Below are 16794 nucleotides of genomic sequence, written 5' to 3' on the forward strand. Positions count from 1 at the left end.
CTTGACTATCCAAGACAATGTCATAGAAGTTTTGAACTGAAAGAACCTCAGAAGCAGGCTAACTCCATTCCCTATATTACCAGGGAGGAAACTGACTCCCAAAGAATCTGTGGCTTGTCAAGGTCACACTGGCAGTCAATTGTAGAGATGGCAGTAGAAATAAGGTATCTTCACTTTCAATTATCTTTATGTCTGATTCTTTCATCATCTTCTCTCCCATAGCCTTCTATCCTTTTATTTCATTTCTTTTCCATTTCTTCCTTCCCCTCCTTCCCTCCTTTCCTTCTAATAAGCAAATGAGCAGACTACAGATTTTTTTTTTTTTTTTATAATTTAAAACATGGTCTTACTCTGTTGCCCAGGCTGAAGTGCAGTGGTACAATCACAGCTCACTACAGCCTGGAACTCCTGGGCTCAAACAGTCCTCATGCCTAGTCCTGAGCAGGTAGGACTACAGGTGTGCACGACCATGCCCAGCCAACAACAGACCTTTTTTAAGGAAAACAAATCACCCTGTTACCCTTCTGCCAAGATTTGTCCATAGTGGCATTATTGACGTTTGGGCTAGATAATTCTTTTTTCTTGGGGGCTCTTCTTTACATTGTAAGGTATTTAGCAGCATCACCGCATCCTAGCCATTAGATGCAAGTAGTCAATATGAATTCAAAATTTTATGTAGCTCAGGTGACAGGAGATGGTGGTACCAGAAGAAGTCAAGGGTTGGGGTGATAACAAGGCCTCTCAAGGTCGAGGTCTGCTTCGTGGTGACTCAGCAGGAGACTCTGTGACTTGACTGCTGGGAAACTCTTTGGGAGACCTGACCTGGGGCCAAAGTAAAGTTATCCTGAGTTGTGAACCTATGCTATTTAAGGAAAAAAAAAAAAAAAAAAAAAAAAGAAACCCAAAACCCAAGAAAAAAAAGCAAACAAAAAAGCAACAAAATTTTATGTAGTTGTAGCAATAGCCTAGATACAATTTCTTTTCTTCTTTTTTTCCTTTTGAGATGGAATCTCATTCGGTCACCCAGGCTAGAGTGCAGTGGCACGATCACTGGTCACTGCAACCTCCGCCTCCCAGGTTGAAGCAATTCTCCTGCCTCAGCCTCCCAAGTAGCTGGGACTACAGGTGCGTGCCACCATACGTGGCTAATTTTTGTATTTCTAGTGGAGATGGGGTTTCACCATGTTGGCTAGGCTGGTCTCAAACTCTTGACCTCAGGTGATCCACCTACCTTGGCCTCCCAAAGTGCAGGGATTACATAAAAAGGATGCCTCAAACCCTAACTTAACAAAAAATAAATGAAAAAAAAAAAAAAAAAGGGGTGTGGGAGAAGGGATGTATTAACTTTCTTAACACTAAAGACAAGGGTTGTTGTACTGCTCTGAGATGAGTAGGTCTAGGAAGTCAAATGATACCACCAGGATTTTCTCTCCTTGTCTCAGATCTGCTTTCTGCTATGTTGGCTTCATTTTCATGAACTGCAGACAAACTGAGGATATAGCTGCAGGGAGTTTCAACCTTATGATCCACAGTTTACCAACCCAAATCAAAGAGAGGCTTTCTTCTAGCAGTTTCCCAGGAAAACGCTCTGATTGACCCAACTTGAGTCATGTGATTAACACTCAGCCTAATCACTGTGGCTGTGGAGACAGATTATTAAGAGTGGTCAGGCCTAGGTCACTTGCCTACACCTTTGACAGAGGAAAGTACCCTAGAAATTAAATGATTAGGGTAAAGGAGACACAGTTCCACAATAGACAAAGGGATGCTGTCACTGGAAAGGAAAGCAGCGATGCTAGGTAGACAAAAATACCAGATGTCCATGTCATCTGTTTACGATATTCAATGACTCGTTTCCTCAAGTTGTAGTGCTATGATTTCCTTAAGTGTTCTGCTACCGTTGAACTTTAAGGTGATTTGAAATATTTTTCCATTATAAAAGCAGTGTTCTTTTTCAGTGCCTTCTGAATGACGTCTACTAAATTTCCCATCAGTTTTCTCAAACGGGCCTTTGGTTTGAATTCGGAACTACAAGATTGAAAAGGGAATGATTTACTACCTAACTTAAGGCCATTCAGTTTTGCTTTATCCCCTTTTGCTTTTATACTTCCATTATAATCCTTCCATCTGTGATTATACCAACGGTTGTGGCAGTATCTGCTCCAGCTGCATGGGCACATTTGAATACATTAGTGTGCTATGTCAGTGGTTTAGGAAATGTTTTATGGTAGCATGAAGATTTATTTCTAACTCTTGTAGGACCTGCTGTATTATTTCTTTTAACTATTAACCTCAAAAACAATATTGTTCAATTTTGAGCCTTTAGACCCGTACATGCACTTAAAATACAGGATCACTCTAGTATCCTAATGTTTGTGAAATATGCCTCTGGTTGTTTTATTACTATGAAATCTATCTACCTCATTTACCTGTATAAATTTACTTCTCCATATTTTAAGGCCTAGCTCAAATGTTACTCCCTTTTACATGATTTAGTCAGACAATATTAATCAAATGAATGTTAAATAGTAAAAGTGAAATTACATGAAAAGCCCCACATTTTGTATATTTAAGCTGTTTTTCATTGTCTTACATGGTGTTGAAGGTGGGACCCACTCTTGAATCTTCTTTTAGTGGTGGAATGAGGTACATACTGTTCGTTAGTGTCACTCATATTGCATTTATGATTTGTCCAGGTGAATTTACAAACAGTAGGTAGTTCTGTTGCTGGAGGGTCATCTGTGAATTAAGCCAATGATAACATTTGAGGGGCTCCGTGTCTCCATCTGCATCCCATAATGTGGATTTTTGCCGCTTATTTCAGCGGTATATACAAAAACTGCTTGTTGCCTTCGTAATATTTGTTTCCCTATTTGTCTTTCCCTACTGTGAGCCCCCAAAATCTAAGATAGGTCTCAGTCAATTTAGGACGTTTATCTTGCCAAAGTTAAGGATGCGCACCTGTGACACAGCCTCAGGAGGTCCTGATGACATATGCCCACGGGGGTCCAAGCACAGCTTGCTTTTATACATTTTAGGGAGACATGAGACATCAATCAGTACATCTAAGATGAACATTGGTTCAGTCTGGAAAGACAGGACATCTCAGAAGTGGTGAGGGGGCTTCCAGGTCACAGGTAGATAAGAGACAAATGGTTGCATTCTTTTGAGTTTCTGATTGGCCTCTCCAAAGAAGGCAATCAAATGTGCATTTATCTCAATGAGCAGAGGGATGATGTTGAACAGAATGGGAGGCAGGTTTGCCCAAGCAGTTCCCAGCTTGACTTTCCACTTGGCTTAGTGATTTTGGGGCCCCAAGATTTATTTTCCTTTCATATAACATACCAACTTTCACATTTTGCTCAAAGAAAATCTGTAGAGAGGCCGGGCAGGGTGGTTCACACCTATAATCCCAGCACTTTGGGAGGCCAAGGCGGGCAGATCACAAAGTCAGGAGTTTGAGACCAGCCTGGCCAACACGGTGAAACCGCATCTCCACTAAAAACACAAAAATTAGCCAGACATGGTGGCACGTGCCTGTAGTCCCAGCTACTCAGGAGGCTGAGGCAGGAGAATCACTTGAACCCGGGAGGTGGAGGTTGTGGTGAGCCAAGATCTGTCACTGCACTCCAGCCTGGGCAACAGAGCAAGACTCCATTTCAATAAATAAATAAATAAATAAATAAATAAATAAATAAATAAAATCTGTAGAGAGCCACAGAGGCTACTGTGGCCATAACCTGCTGTAGTCCATGCTTCAAGACCTGCAAGAACTTCATCTTGTCCCAAAAGATGCGATTTATTTATTTATTTTTTTAAGACGGAAACCCTGTCTCTATGAAAAATACAAAACTTAGCTGGATGCAGTGGTGCGCATCCCAGCTACTGGGGATGCAGAGGTGGGAGGATTGCTTGAGCCTGGAAAGTCAAGGCTGTAATGAGCCATGATCATTCCACTGCACTCCAGGCTGGGCAGCACAGCAAGACACTGTCTCAAAAAAAAAAAAAAAAAGAAAAAAAAAAAGAAAGAAGAGAAAAGAAGCAAATAAAATATTTGTCATTAGGAGATAGTTTAATGAATTAAAATATTGCCATACAATGGAATACTTTGCAGCTGTAAAAACAAATAAGTTTTTATGTGTTGATATGGTACAACTTCCAAGATATATAGGCACTATAGCAGAATAATTAAAAGTTTGGACCCTGGAGACTGACTCTGTAGATTCAAAGACCAGCTCTGCTAATTATTAGCTGTGTAAACTTGGACAAATTTTTCAAGCTCAGTTCCTTAGTTTTTTTATCTGTGAAATGAGGATGCCAATGGCAACTACCCCACAGGATTGTTTTGAGGCACAAATGAGTTGCTACGTACCATGCACTTAGAACAGTGTCTCACACATAGTAAAATAATTGAACCACAGCAGTGAGATGTGAGCGAATGATTTTTGAAATGCAATATAATTCATAAAAAATGAAAACTGAATCTTTGAAAAATTCATTGCCATGAAACATTTTCACCGTTTCTGCCTTGGGTTGTAGTGTTGTACATTTTCACGGCCAGGAATATCTCCTCTTTTATAGTCTTCTATTATTATAATCTCTTTGAGGACGAGGCCTGGGTTTTCCTCAGTTTGTAGACCTGCATGGCCTCTGGCTTCTGCCATGTTCAGGGCAAATTCCTTATGTATTTGTTGACTAACTTAATAAAATATTCAGATTCCTGTCTGCATATAACTATAATTGCAGAGCCCTGACATTTAGAGAGTAGTTTTAGGCCCTGTTAGGAGGCTGATCCTGTAATTTCAACATTAAGGACAAGTCTGTAGTTTTTTTTTTTAACATAGAAGGAGGAAGTTTATATCTAGCTGGAGCAATATTCTGACAGGTTTTATCACTAGTTAGATGTATAAAGGCAGGCCAGCTCTTAACCTTTCTGAGACTCAGAGGTTCTAAAAATTATTAGTCCTGGTCCTCTTTTAAAAATAAAATTCTTAGAAAACAACGGGAAGTTGCAGTGAGCCGAGAACACGCCACTGCACTCCAGCCTGGGAGACAGAGATGCTGTCTGAAAAAAAAAAAAATTGTGTCGTATCTGCATATAATGTACATGCACCCTCCTGTTAAATCATCTCTAGATTACTGATAATTCCTAATACAATGTAAATGATATGTAAGTAATTGTTATACTATATTATTATTATTATTTTATTTTATTTTTTGAGATGGAGTTTTGCTCTTGTTGCCCAGGCTGGAGTGCAATGGCCGATCTTGGCTCACTGCAACCTCTGCCTCCTAGGTTCAAGTGATTCTTCTGCCTCAGCCTCCCGAGTAGCTGCGATTACAGGCATGCGCCACCACACCCAGCTAATTTTGTATTTTTAGTAGAGACAGGGTTTCTTCATGTTGGTCAGGCTGGTCTCGAACTCCCATCCTCAGGTGATCTGCCCGCCTCAGCCTCTCAAAGTGCTGGGATTACGGGCATGAGCCACCACACCCAGCCTATATTTTTAGATGTATGTCATGTTTTATTGCTTTTTTAAAAAATGTTTTCTGAATACTTTTGATCTGCTCTTGGTTGAATCTGTGTATGTGGAAGGCTTGGATGTGGAGGGCCAACTCTGCTTCACTATGAGTATATTACCTAGATATTTAAACTTCTTAAAACCTGTGGATGAATAAAATATTCAATGTATTAGGAATATGAGGAAAAGTATAACAAGATCATTTCATCTAACTTCTTTTTTTTTCTTTTTGAGACAGAGTCTCACTCTGTCAGCCAGGCTAGAGTGCAGTGGTGTGATCTTGGCTCACTGCAGCCTTGACCTCCTGGACTCAGATGATCCTCACACCTCAGCCTCCCAGGTAGCTGGGACTACAAGCATGCACCATCACACCCGGCTAATATTTGTAGTTTTTGTAGAGATGGGGTTTCACCATGTAGCCTAGGCTGGTCTTGAACTCCTGGGCTCAAGCAATCCACCCACCTCAGTCTCCCAAAGTGCTGTGACTACAGGCGTGAGCCACTGTGCCTGGCCATTTTGTATAACTTAAGCCTTTGCCTCTGAGATTAAGGTCACCTAAAATTCTTAAGTAAAATAAGGCCTAAAATGTTTCCTTTGTGATATTTAGTGATATGGTTTCTCTACCTTCCTAAATCATTTCAAATAAATGTCAGTTATTATCTCATGTAGGGTTGATCGTGTTGCCTTTTTCCAGAGTAATTTTACTATAAAATATAATAATGAAAACGAAGCATTTTCTTTTTCTCTTTTTCTTTTTTCTTTTTTTTGAGTTTTTTTGAGATTTTTGAGTTTCGCACTTTCACTCAGGCTGGAGTGTAATGGTGTGATCTTGGCTGCAACCTCTGCCTCCCAGGTTCAAGCAGTTCTCCTGCCTCAGCCTCCTGAGGAGCTGGGATTACAGGCACCTGCCACCACGCCCAATTAATTTTTATTGTTTTAGTAGAGATGATATTTCAGCATGTTGACCAGGCTGGTCTCAAACTCCTGACCTCAGGTGATCCACCCACCTTGGTATCCCAAAGTGCTAGGATTATAGTCATGAGCCATCGAGCCTTGCCAGTCATAGCATTTTCAAGGCACAAGTTTATAGGTGTGTACTGTTTTGGAAAGCCTTAAGTATAAAAATCCCCAAATGCTTAGTAAATTGGGGGATTGCATATATTCAATTAGAGAAGAATTCTTCATGTTCCAAAATAATAAATCATGGAATTTCTCTAAACAGCAGGGCATGACAACTCACGTGCATTTGGTAAGAGAAACTTCAGAGTCTACCTGGGAAAATTGTCCTATGTAACCCAGTACAAAGCTTCCAGAGTGATATGTATCAGAGAGCAATGCATGGCTAGCTAAACAGATCAGCTGTCTAAATCAATTATGTAACCAGGGGTTTGGGGATCAGATGGAAGAGCCACATTAGACTGGATGGTGAGAAATCTCTCTGAAGCGGTGATATTTGAGATAAAACCTGAATAGAATAAAGCCTGAACAAAGCTGAAGGAACCAACCTTTTGGAAGATCCACCAATAGGTCTTCAAAAGGCTAGGTCCTTCAGAAGAGCCCAGCCAGTAAGGTCTCTCAGGTCAGAATAAGGTTGGTGGATCAAAGAACAGGAAGGCCAGATTGCCTGGAGTATAAGGGGTGTGTAAGCTAGGAAGAGTGGTTCTACAATTAAGTTAAGAGATATAAACAAGGACCAGATTGATGGAATCTGAAGGAACCATGAAGGAACCATGTAAGTGCATGTAAATTACTTCACTTGGAGCTTGAAAAATTTTAAAAATGCAGTAAGTGGAAACTCTTATTTATTAGACATCATGTTATTCTTTTCTCCATAATCCTAATTTAAATGTTTTTTTCAAAATAGGGGTAATTTTATTCCTTATTATACATGCAAATGAACATTTAGAAATTACTTGTGAAATTTGAACCTCATGTCTTCACTAACCTTGTTAAATTTAAATTCTATTAAAAAACATAAGAAATCTGGGAGTCGTGGCTCACACCTGTAATCCCAGCACTTTGGGAGGCTGAGGTGGGAGAATCACTTGAGCCCAGAATTTGAGACCAGCCTAGCCAACAAAGTGAAACCTTGTCTCTACCAAAAAATAAAAAAGTAAAAAAATAGCCAGGCATAGTGATGTGCACCTGTGGTCCCAACTATTCAGTAGGCTGAGATGGGAGGATCACTTGAGCCCAGGAGTTGGAGGATTCAGAGAGCTATGATCATGCCACTGCACTCCAGCCTGGGTGACAGAATGAGACCCTATCTCAAATAAATAAATAAATAAATAAAATAAAAAACATAAGATGAATTTCCTAATCGAAAGGCAATAAAACTGGGTATTCATATCGTACTCACTGGTTTACAAATTTTTTAAATTGTTTCTTGCCTAGATTTATGCTGAAAGACTCTCTCACTCCATTTCTCAACCATGAGACTCCTCGGTCAGGAAAACATTTTCCTAAAATTCGATCAGTTTTTTGAGAATACATGGACACAGAAAGGGGAACCACACACACTGGGGCCTTTTGGAGGATGGAGGGCGGGAAGAGGGAGAGGATCAGGAAAAACAGCTAAATAACTAATAGATACTAGGCTTAATACCTGAGTGATTGAAATAATCTGTACAACGAACTCCCATGACGCAAGTTTACCTGTGTAACGAACCTGCACTGGCACCACTGACCTTAAAATAAAAGTAAAAAAAAAAATCCAGTTTTTGTAGTTTATCTTTAATCAATCTGGGATTTATTTTAGGCATTGTGTGGGCTAGAGATTACAGTAGGCTGAATAATAGCTCCCAAATATGTCCACATTTTAATCCCTGAAAAATGTGAATGTTACTTTATGTGGCAAAAGTGACTTTACAGATACAATTCAGTTACGGGTGCTGAGATGGGGAGATTATCCTGGGTTAACTGGGTGGGCCTTAAATGTCATCACAAGTGTCCTTAAAAGAGGAAAGCAGAAGGAGATTTGACAAAGAAGAGGAAGAGGCCATGTGAAGACAGAGCAGAGAGAGAAACTTGAAGATGTTATGCTGCGGCCCTGGAGATGGACCAAGGGGCCTGGAGCCAAGGAGTGCAAGCAATGCAGCCCTAAAAGCTAGAAAGGGCAAGGAAGAATTTCCCCCTAGAGCTTCTGGAGGGAGGGTCCTGCCCATACGTTAGACTGTGTTCCTTGATTTCTAGCCTGTGGGCTCCAGAACTGTAGGAATAAACTTATGTTGTTTCAAACTGTCTAGTTTGTGGTGATTTGTAGCAGCAGTAATGGGAAATTAACACAGAGATGGAACCCAATTTTTGCCACACTGTTAACTAATTGTCCCAATACCATTTATTGTATACTACATTATTTCCTAACAGGTCAGGAATATTAACTTTTTCATAACGTCAATGCCCACATATAACTGAGTCTGTTTCTATTCTATGCTACTAGTCAATTTATTTACTCTTGGGTCAATATCAGACTTTTAAACAACAGTTTTATAGTATATTTAAATGAGTGGTAGGGTGAGTCCAATATTCTTTTTTTTTCCAAAAATTTTCTTTCTGCTGCATTTATTCTTCTAGATGAACTTTAGCATCAATTAGCCTAGTAAAACATTTTGAATTTTGATTGAAACTGCATTAAATATCTAGATTCATTCAAATATTTTTATTCAGAAACATAGACTCCCTTTTAGGTCTCTACCCCAACCCCTAACCCTTCAGTAAAATTTTATATTTTTATCACTTAGGACTTGTACATTTTTTAAGGTTGATTTCTTAAGGCTTACTTCTTTATTGCTATGTGGAACAGGGTCTTTTTGAAGTTACATTCCTTTTTTTTTTTTGAGATAGGGTTTCACTCTGTCACTCAGACTGGAGTGCAGTGGCATGATCTTGGCTCACCACAGCCTCCACCTCCCAGGCTCAAGCGATTCTCCTGCCTCAGCCTCCCGAGTAGCTGGGATTACAGGAATGTGCCACAACCACCCAGCTAATTTTAGTACTTTTAGTAGAGATGGGGTTTTACCATGTTGGCCAGGCTGGTCTTGAACTCCTGACCTTAAGTGATCCACCTACCTTGGCCTCCCAAAGTGCTGGGATTACAGGCATGAGCCACTGCACCTGGCAGAAGTTACATTTCTAATTAGATGCTATTGGCATGTAGGAACGCTATTGGATTTTGAATTTGACCACTCTGCTGAATCCACTTAACGTCTCTCAGATTTTCTAGTGAGACAATATCATTTATAAATATTATAATCTTTTCTCCTTTTTACTGTTTATTTTTCTTATTTGTTTTTCTTGTTTTATTGCATTAGTTAGAATCTACAGAACAGTGTTAAATGATGATGGTGTTAATAGGCATATTTACCTTTTTTCTGACTTTAGTTGGAATGCCTTTGATGTTTCACTATTAAATATGATGCGTGTTTTACTTTGTATATTTTGTGGAGGTATTTTAATATCTATACCTGTATTAGTTCATTTTCACACTGCTACAAAGACACTACCTGAGACTGGGTAATTTATAAAGAAAAGAGGTTTAAATGACTCACAGTTCTGTATGGGTGGTGAGGCCTCAGGAAGCTTACAATCATGGCTGAAGGGGAAGCAGGCACCTTATTCACAAGGTGGCAGGAGAGAGAGAAACAGAGAGAGAGAGAGACAGTGAAGGAGGAAGAGCCCTTTATAAAACCATCAGATCTTGTGAGAACTCACTCACTATCATGAGAACAGCATGGAGGAAACCACCCCAAAGGTCCAATCACCTCTCACCAGGTCCCTAATTTGACACATGGAGATTATGGGGATTACAATTCAAGATGATATTTGGGTGGGGACACAGAGCCAAACGATATCATTGCAGCCCTGACCCTTCCCAAATCTTATGTCTTTTTTACATTTCAAACCAATCATGCCTTCCTGAGAGTTCACCAAAGTCTTAACTCATTTCAGCATTAACTCAAAAGTCCAAGTCCAAAGTCTTACCTGAGACAAGGCAAGTTTCTTCTGCCTATGAGCCTGTAAAATAAAAAACAAAGGGACTAGAGGCCCCATGTGAGTTCGACATTCAGTGGGGCAGCCATTAAATCTTAAAGGTCTAAAATAATCTCCTTTGACTCCAAGTCTCACATCCAGGGCATGCTGATGTGAGGAGTGGGTTCCCATGGCCTTGGGAAGCTCTTTCATCAACTGGCATTGAGTGCCTGCAGCTTTTCCAGGTGCACGGTGCAAGCTGTAGGTGGATCTATCATTCTGGGGTCTGGAGGATGGTAGCTGTCTTCTCACAGCTCCACTAGGCAGTGCCCCAGTGGGTACTCTGTGTGTAGGTTCCAACCCCACATTTCCCTTCTGTACTGCCCTAGCTGAAGTTCTCCATGAGGGCTCTGCCTCTGCAGCAGACTTCTGTATAGACATTCAAGCATTTCCATACATTCTCTGAAGTCTAGGCAGAGGTTCTAAAGCCTCAATTCTTGACTTCTATGCACCCACAAGCCCAACACCACATGGAAGCTGTCAAGGCTTGGCACTTACTTCCTTTGAAGAAACAGCCCAGACTGTACCTGGGCCCCTTTTAGCCATGGCTAGAGCTGGAGTGGCTGGGAAGCAGGGCACCAAGTCCTGAAGCTTCACAGAGCAGTGGGGCCATTTATTCCTCCTAGGCCTCAGAGCCTGTGATGGGAGGAGCTGCCATGAAGACCTCTGACATGCCCTGGAAACATTTTCCACAGTGTCTTAACAATTAACATTTTGGCCCCTTGTTACTTCTGCAAATTTCTGCAGCAGCTTGAATTATTCCCCAGAAAATTGGTTTTTCTTTTTTACCACACGGTGAGGCTGCAAATTTTCCAAACTTTAACATTCTGTCACTTCTTGAACACTTTGCTGCTTAGAAATTTCTTCTGCCAGTTACCCTAATCATCTCTCTTAAGTTCAAAGTTTCACACATCTCTATGGCAGGGGCAGAATGCCACTGGTCTCTTTGCTAAAGCATAGTAAGAGTGACTTTTGCTCCAGTTTCCAATAGATTCCTGATATGGTTTGGCTCTGTGTCTCCACCCAAATCTCACCTTGAATTATAATAATCCCCATGTGTTGTGGGAGGGACCCAGTGGGAGGTAATTGAATCATGGGGGCAGGTTTTTCCTGTGCTGTTGTGGTGATAGTGAATACATCTCAAGAGATCTGATGGTTTTATAAGGGGGAGTTCCCCTGCAGAAGCTTTCTCTTGTCTACTACCATGTAAGATGTCCTTTTGCTCTTCCTTCATCTTCTGCCATGAATGTGATGCCTCTCAAGCTATGTGGAACTGTGAGTTCATTAAACATCTTTTCTTTATAAATTACCCCGTTTCAGGTATGTTTTTATTAGCAGCATGAGAACAGACTAATATAGTTACTTATCTACATCTGAGACCACTTCACCCTGGACTTCATAATCCATATCACTATCAACATTTTGGTCAAAACCATTCGACACATCTCTAGGAAGTTCCAAACTTTCCCATATCTTCCTGTCTTCTTCTGAGCCCTCCAAACTGTTCCAGCCTCTGCCTGTTACCCAGTTTCAAAGTTGCTTCCACATTTTTCAGGTTGTTTTTACAGCAGTACCCCACTCTACGGGTACCAATTTACTGTACTATTCTGTTTTCACACTGCTACAAAGATACTACCCTAGACTGGGTAATTTATAAAGAAAAGAGGTTTAATTGACTCACAGTTCTGCATGGCTTGGGAGGCCTCAGGGAACTTACAATCATGGTGGAGTGGGAAGAAGACATCTTCTTCACAAGGTGGCAGGAGAGAGAAGGCGGAAGAGCCCCTTATAAAACCATCAGATCTCATGAGAACTCACTCACTATCATGAGAACAGCACAGGGGAAACCACCTCCATGATCCAGTGACCTCCTACCAGATCCCTCCCAAGACACTTGGAAATTATGGGGTTTATAGAGTTTAAAATTTGAGATGAGATTTCGGTGGGGACACAGAGCCAAACTATATCAATATCTATTTACATATATGTAATAATGATAAGAATATTTACTCTTATTTCTAGATTATTAATTTTTTCTTTAAATCAGAAGTGCCAATAAAATATTATTAAATGATTTACAAATCTATCATTATAAGTTTATTAATGTTCATTCTTTTATCATATAACAAAACCTATTGTATTATTTTATGTTTTCATTAAACATTTGTTTAGTATTTAAATAGTTTATTTTTTTTTTTGTATTTAATAAAATCAGACCTACAAAATGAATTTGGAAGTGCTTTGTCTTTTTCTTTGCTAAAGTTTAATAACAGTTTAAAATAACAGAAATAGCAAACTCCTTATAGGCCAATAGAACTATATTAGTCTAGTCCCTTTTGGTGGTAGATTTTGGCAATGTTTCCAATTCTCTTCTATAGTTAGTTTATTCAGGTTTCCTACAACTTTTGAATCAATTTTTCTTTTTTTTTGAGACAGAGTCTCGCTTCTTTGCCCAGGCTGGAGTGCAATGGCACCATCTCGGCTTACTGCAACCTCCGCCTCCCAGGTTCGAGCAATTCTTCTGCCTCAGCCTCCCCAGTAACTGGGATTACAGGCATGTACCACTACACCAGGCTAATTTTTGTATTTTTAGTAGAGATGGGGTTTCACCATGTTGACCAGGCTGGTCTTGAACTCCTGACCTCAAGTGATCCGCCCACCTTGGCCTCCCAAAGTGCTGGGATTACAGGTGTGAGCCATGGTGCCCGGCCTTGAATCGATTTTTGTAACACATTCTAGATAATAATGAGAAAATGTTAACATTCAGTATCTATAAAGTATGCCTGCAAATCAATAAGATAAAAGATCCACTTAAAAATAAGCAAGGGACAAATGTGCAAAATTAATAGAAGAAAAATTCAAATAGCCATTTGATGTGTGCTTTAAATCTGTTATATTTACGGTAACCATATATACCTATTTCCCTGGCAGAGTCCTGGTTTACATGTATTTGTCCAGTCAAATTATGACTAGTATCACTTTTTGTCTCAAAAACTTCCTATTTGGGGCTGGGTGTGGTGGCTTATGTCTGTAATCCCAGCACTATGGGAGGCTGAGGAGGGTGGATCACTTGAGGTCAGAAGTTCGAGACCAGACTGAATAACATGGTGAAATGCCATCTCTACTAAAAGTATAAAATTAGCTGTGCGTGGTAGCGCATGCCTGTAATCCCAGCTACTTGGGAGACCGAGGCAGGGGAATCACTTGATCCCAGGAGACAGAGGTTTCAGTGAGCTGAGATCACGCCATGATACTCCAGCCTGGGCAACAAGAGCAAAACTTGTCTCAAAAAAACAAACAAACAAAAAGAAAACTTCCTATTTGGACTACAAATTTTACTGTCTCTTTACTTACAATAAATGAGATGCAAGTGTAAATGACAGTGAAGATTTTATTATTATTACCAATCAGATTAGCAAACATTAAAAAGATTTATAATATACATTGCTGGAAAGGGTGTGTTGAAACGGAATAATATTGGTGAAAGTGTTGGTATTCTCTTTTCGGGTTAGAAATTTGGCTATATCTACTAAAATTTCAGTTGCGCATATCATCTGTTCTAGCTATTGGACTTTTGGAATCTTAACTAATGGGAATAGTGGTGGCATGGTGCAAAGACATGCATTGACAAAGTTGTTATAATAGTCCAAAATTGAAAACAATTTACATGTGTATCAGCAGGCTATTGATTAAATAAATAAAGATGCACCTATGAAAGGAAATACTATGTAGATCTTTAAAACAGTGAGATGCAGTAAGATGCAGAATGGTATTATGGTTTTAACTGGTATTTGGAGAAATATGCACATATATCATTTATTTTTCTATGCTTAGAGAAAAAAGCTTGAAAATATACACCACATTTAACACCTATATCATGAGGGTCAGATGAACAGAAACAGAAACAGAAAATTTGATAAAGGTTTTGTTAAGTATTAGGGAGAAAATAGTTTTTGAAAAAAAAACCCCAACTTATTTGGCAGTAATACAAGACACTACGTATGCTGGAAGGAAACAGAAAAATCTGGTTTGGCTTGGTAACAGGTGTCAGAGAGTAATCTTCTAGTTCTGTTAATGTTTCTTCTGGTTGGAAGTGTGACTTTTTTTCCTCTGTCAGAAAGCTTCATGGCTATATAAAAGATTTTCAATTCTAGAGATATGGGAATGCTAGACCACAGCCCATGGAGTTATTATTTTTTATCTTTCTGTAAGAATATACAGTCTTAGAATTTTAAGGCAGTAAGGGCCTCAATCCCTTCTTGTCAAAGCTCTCATTTTTTTTAATTTTTTTTTTTTTAGTGATAAAAGAAAGTTTTATCTATTTCATCCAGGAATATATGCTCTGTATCTTATACATAATATTCCAGAGAAAAAGTTACCTATACCTGTTTTTTGAAGAATAGATATTCTTAATATCCACACCATTCAAGGACAATGTAAAAACAAAACAAAACCCCAAAACAAACCCCAAAACCCAAAACCCCAATATTGTAGGTCAGTCTCCTACCTGAGTCTGTGTGAGAAAATAAAATATTACAAAATGAAATCAAGCAGTTAATTAAAAATAACGGACTCAAGGATAAAGAACACTTCAAGTCCATCAGAAAAACTACTCAGTGTAAAAGTGGATAAATAGGTTCATGTGCAATTCCCAGGAAATAAAATGCAAATGGAGTAACCACATAAAATATTCTCAAGTTCATTATGACCATGAAAATGGAAATTACAATACAAATAATATTCCTTCATATCATATTGATGACAATAAAACATTTTTAGAAAGCTAAACGTTTGTGAGAATGTGAAGAAAGAAGATTACACACTGCTAAAAGTATGCTGGAAAAAAATTTAGGGTATCTGGTAAAAGTGCGCATACTCTAAAACCAAGAAATTCTATAATCAGGTATGTGTCAGATATTTTCTAGGCTATGTGTATATCAATGTTCTCCTTTTACAAATAAAGTAACCAAAGCCTAACTCTTTTTACTATTAATATATATATAAAACTACTTAGAATAGTTTGTGGTATATATTAAGGATTATATAATAATATATAGTTATCTATGATCATCCTCATCTTCATCATCAATAGTCAGTTGTAGATGAAATTATATTAATTAATATGATTAATATTGACAAACACATTTTAGGTGATCATCATTGGATCTCCGGAGCAGTATGCTGACAGCCGAATTAAAAACCTGCCAATATTTAACCAGACGATGAGGTTTGGAGGACATTTCTTCCTCTCCCACCCAGAGTCACGCTCGTGCGTGCTTCCACAGTGACAGTCTGACCTTTTGAAACTTGGAGATCATACTCTGATCCTTGAAAACGCCCCACCGCCTTCCCAGAGGCTGCCGGTCTCCACGTTCGCGTTCTACCTGGTAGAATCCCTTGACAGTTTCAGTACCTGGCCGCCAAGGCTTTGGGAGTTAACGCCTACCTGGACGGGAGGCACTGTGGAGGAGAGAGGGAAGGCTCTGAAACCCACCCGAGAAGGCGGGCTAGGGGAAGTCACTCCTGGAAAGAGGTTTTCTTGGGTGCCAGCACCCGGGGAGAGCTACTCTGGGGCCAGGCAAGCATCCCGCCTAGGCTCCCTAGTGCCTGTTAGTGAGTGACACGACAGCGACAGGACACAGGAAGAAGTGTCAGATGACAGCTGCGCCTGGCGCGCAAGGTGATCAATTTTATTTTTGGTAGCTGGACGCCAGTAGGACGCACCACTTCAGCTCTAAACTGGAACAGGTGGTCCCAAGACGTTTTCTGTTCTTTTTCATTTTTTTTGAGACAGGGTCTCGCTCTGTCGCCCAGGCTGGAGTGCAAAGGCGCGATTTCAACTCATCGCTACCCCCTCCTCCTGGGTTCGAGTGAACCTCCCACCTCAGCATCAGTAGCTGGGACCACAGGCGCGAGCCACCACGCCGGCTAATTTTTATATTATTTGCAGAGACAGGGTCTCGCTATGTTGCCAAGGCTGGTCTCGAACTCCTGGCCTGAAGTGATACGCCCGCCTCGGCTTCCCAAAGTCCCCTACTGGCGCGAGCCACCGCGCCGGTCAGCCTCCAAGATTTTTGTTGCAAGGATGGAATGGTCGCTTCTGTGCGGATCCTCCAAACCATCGTTGGGAGAGGCCTCCTTAAAGTCTGGGAGAAAAGTTGTTTCGGGTGGATATGAAAGTAAGGCAAGGTCGGGCGCGGTGGCTCAAGCCTGTAATCCCAGCACTTTGGGAGGCCGAGGCGGG

The sequence above is a fragment of the Rhinopithecus bieti genome, unplaced genomic scaffold, assembly GCF_001698545.2.
Source record: "Rhinopithecus bieti isolate Rb0 unplaced genomic scaffold, ASM169854v2 scaffold_26302, whole genome shotgun sequence".
NCBI lineage: Eukaryota > Metazoa > Chordata > Mammalia > Primates > Cercopithecidae > Rhinopithecus > Rhinopithecus bieti.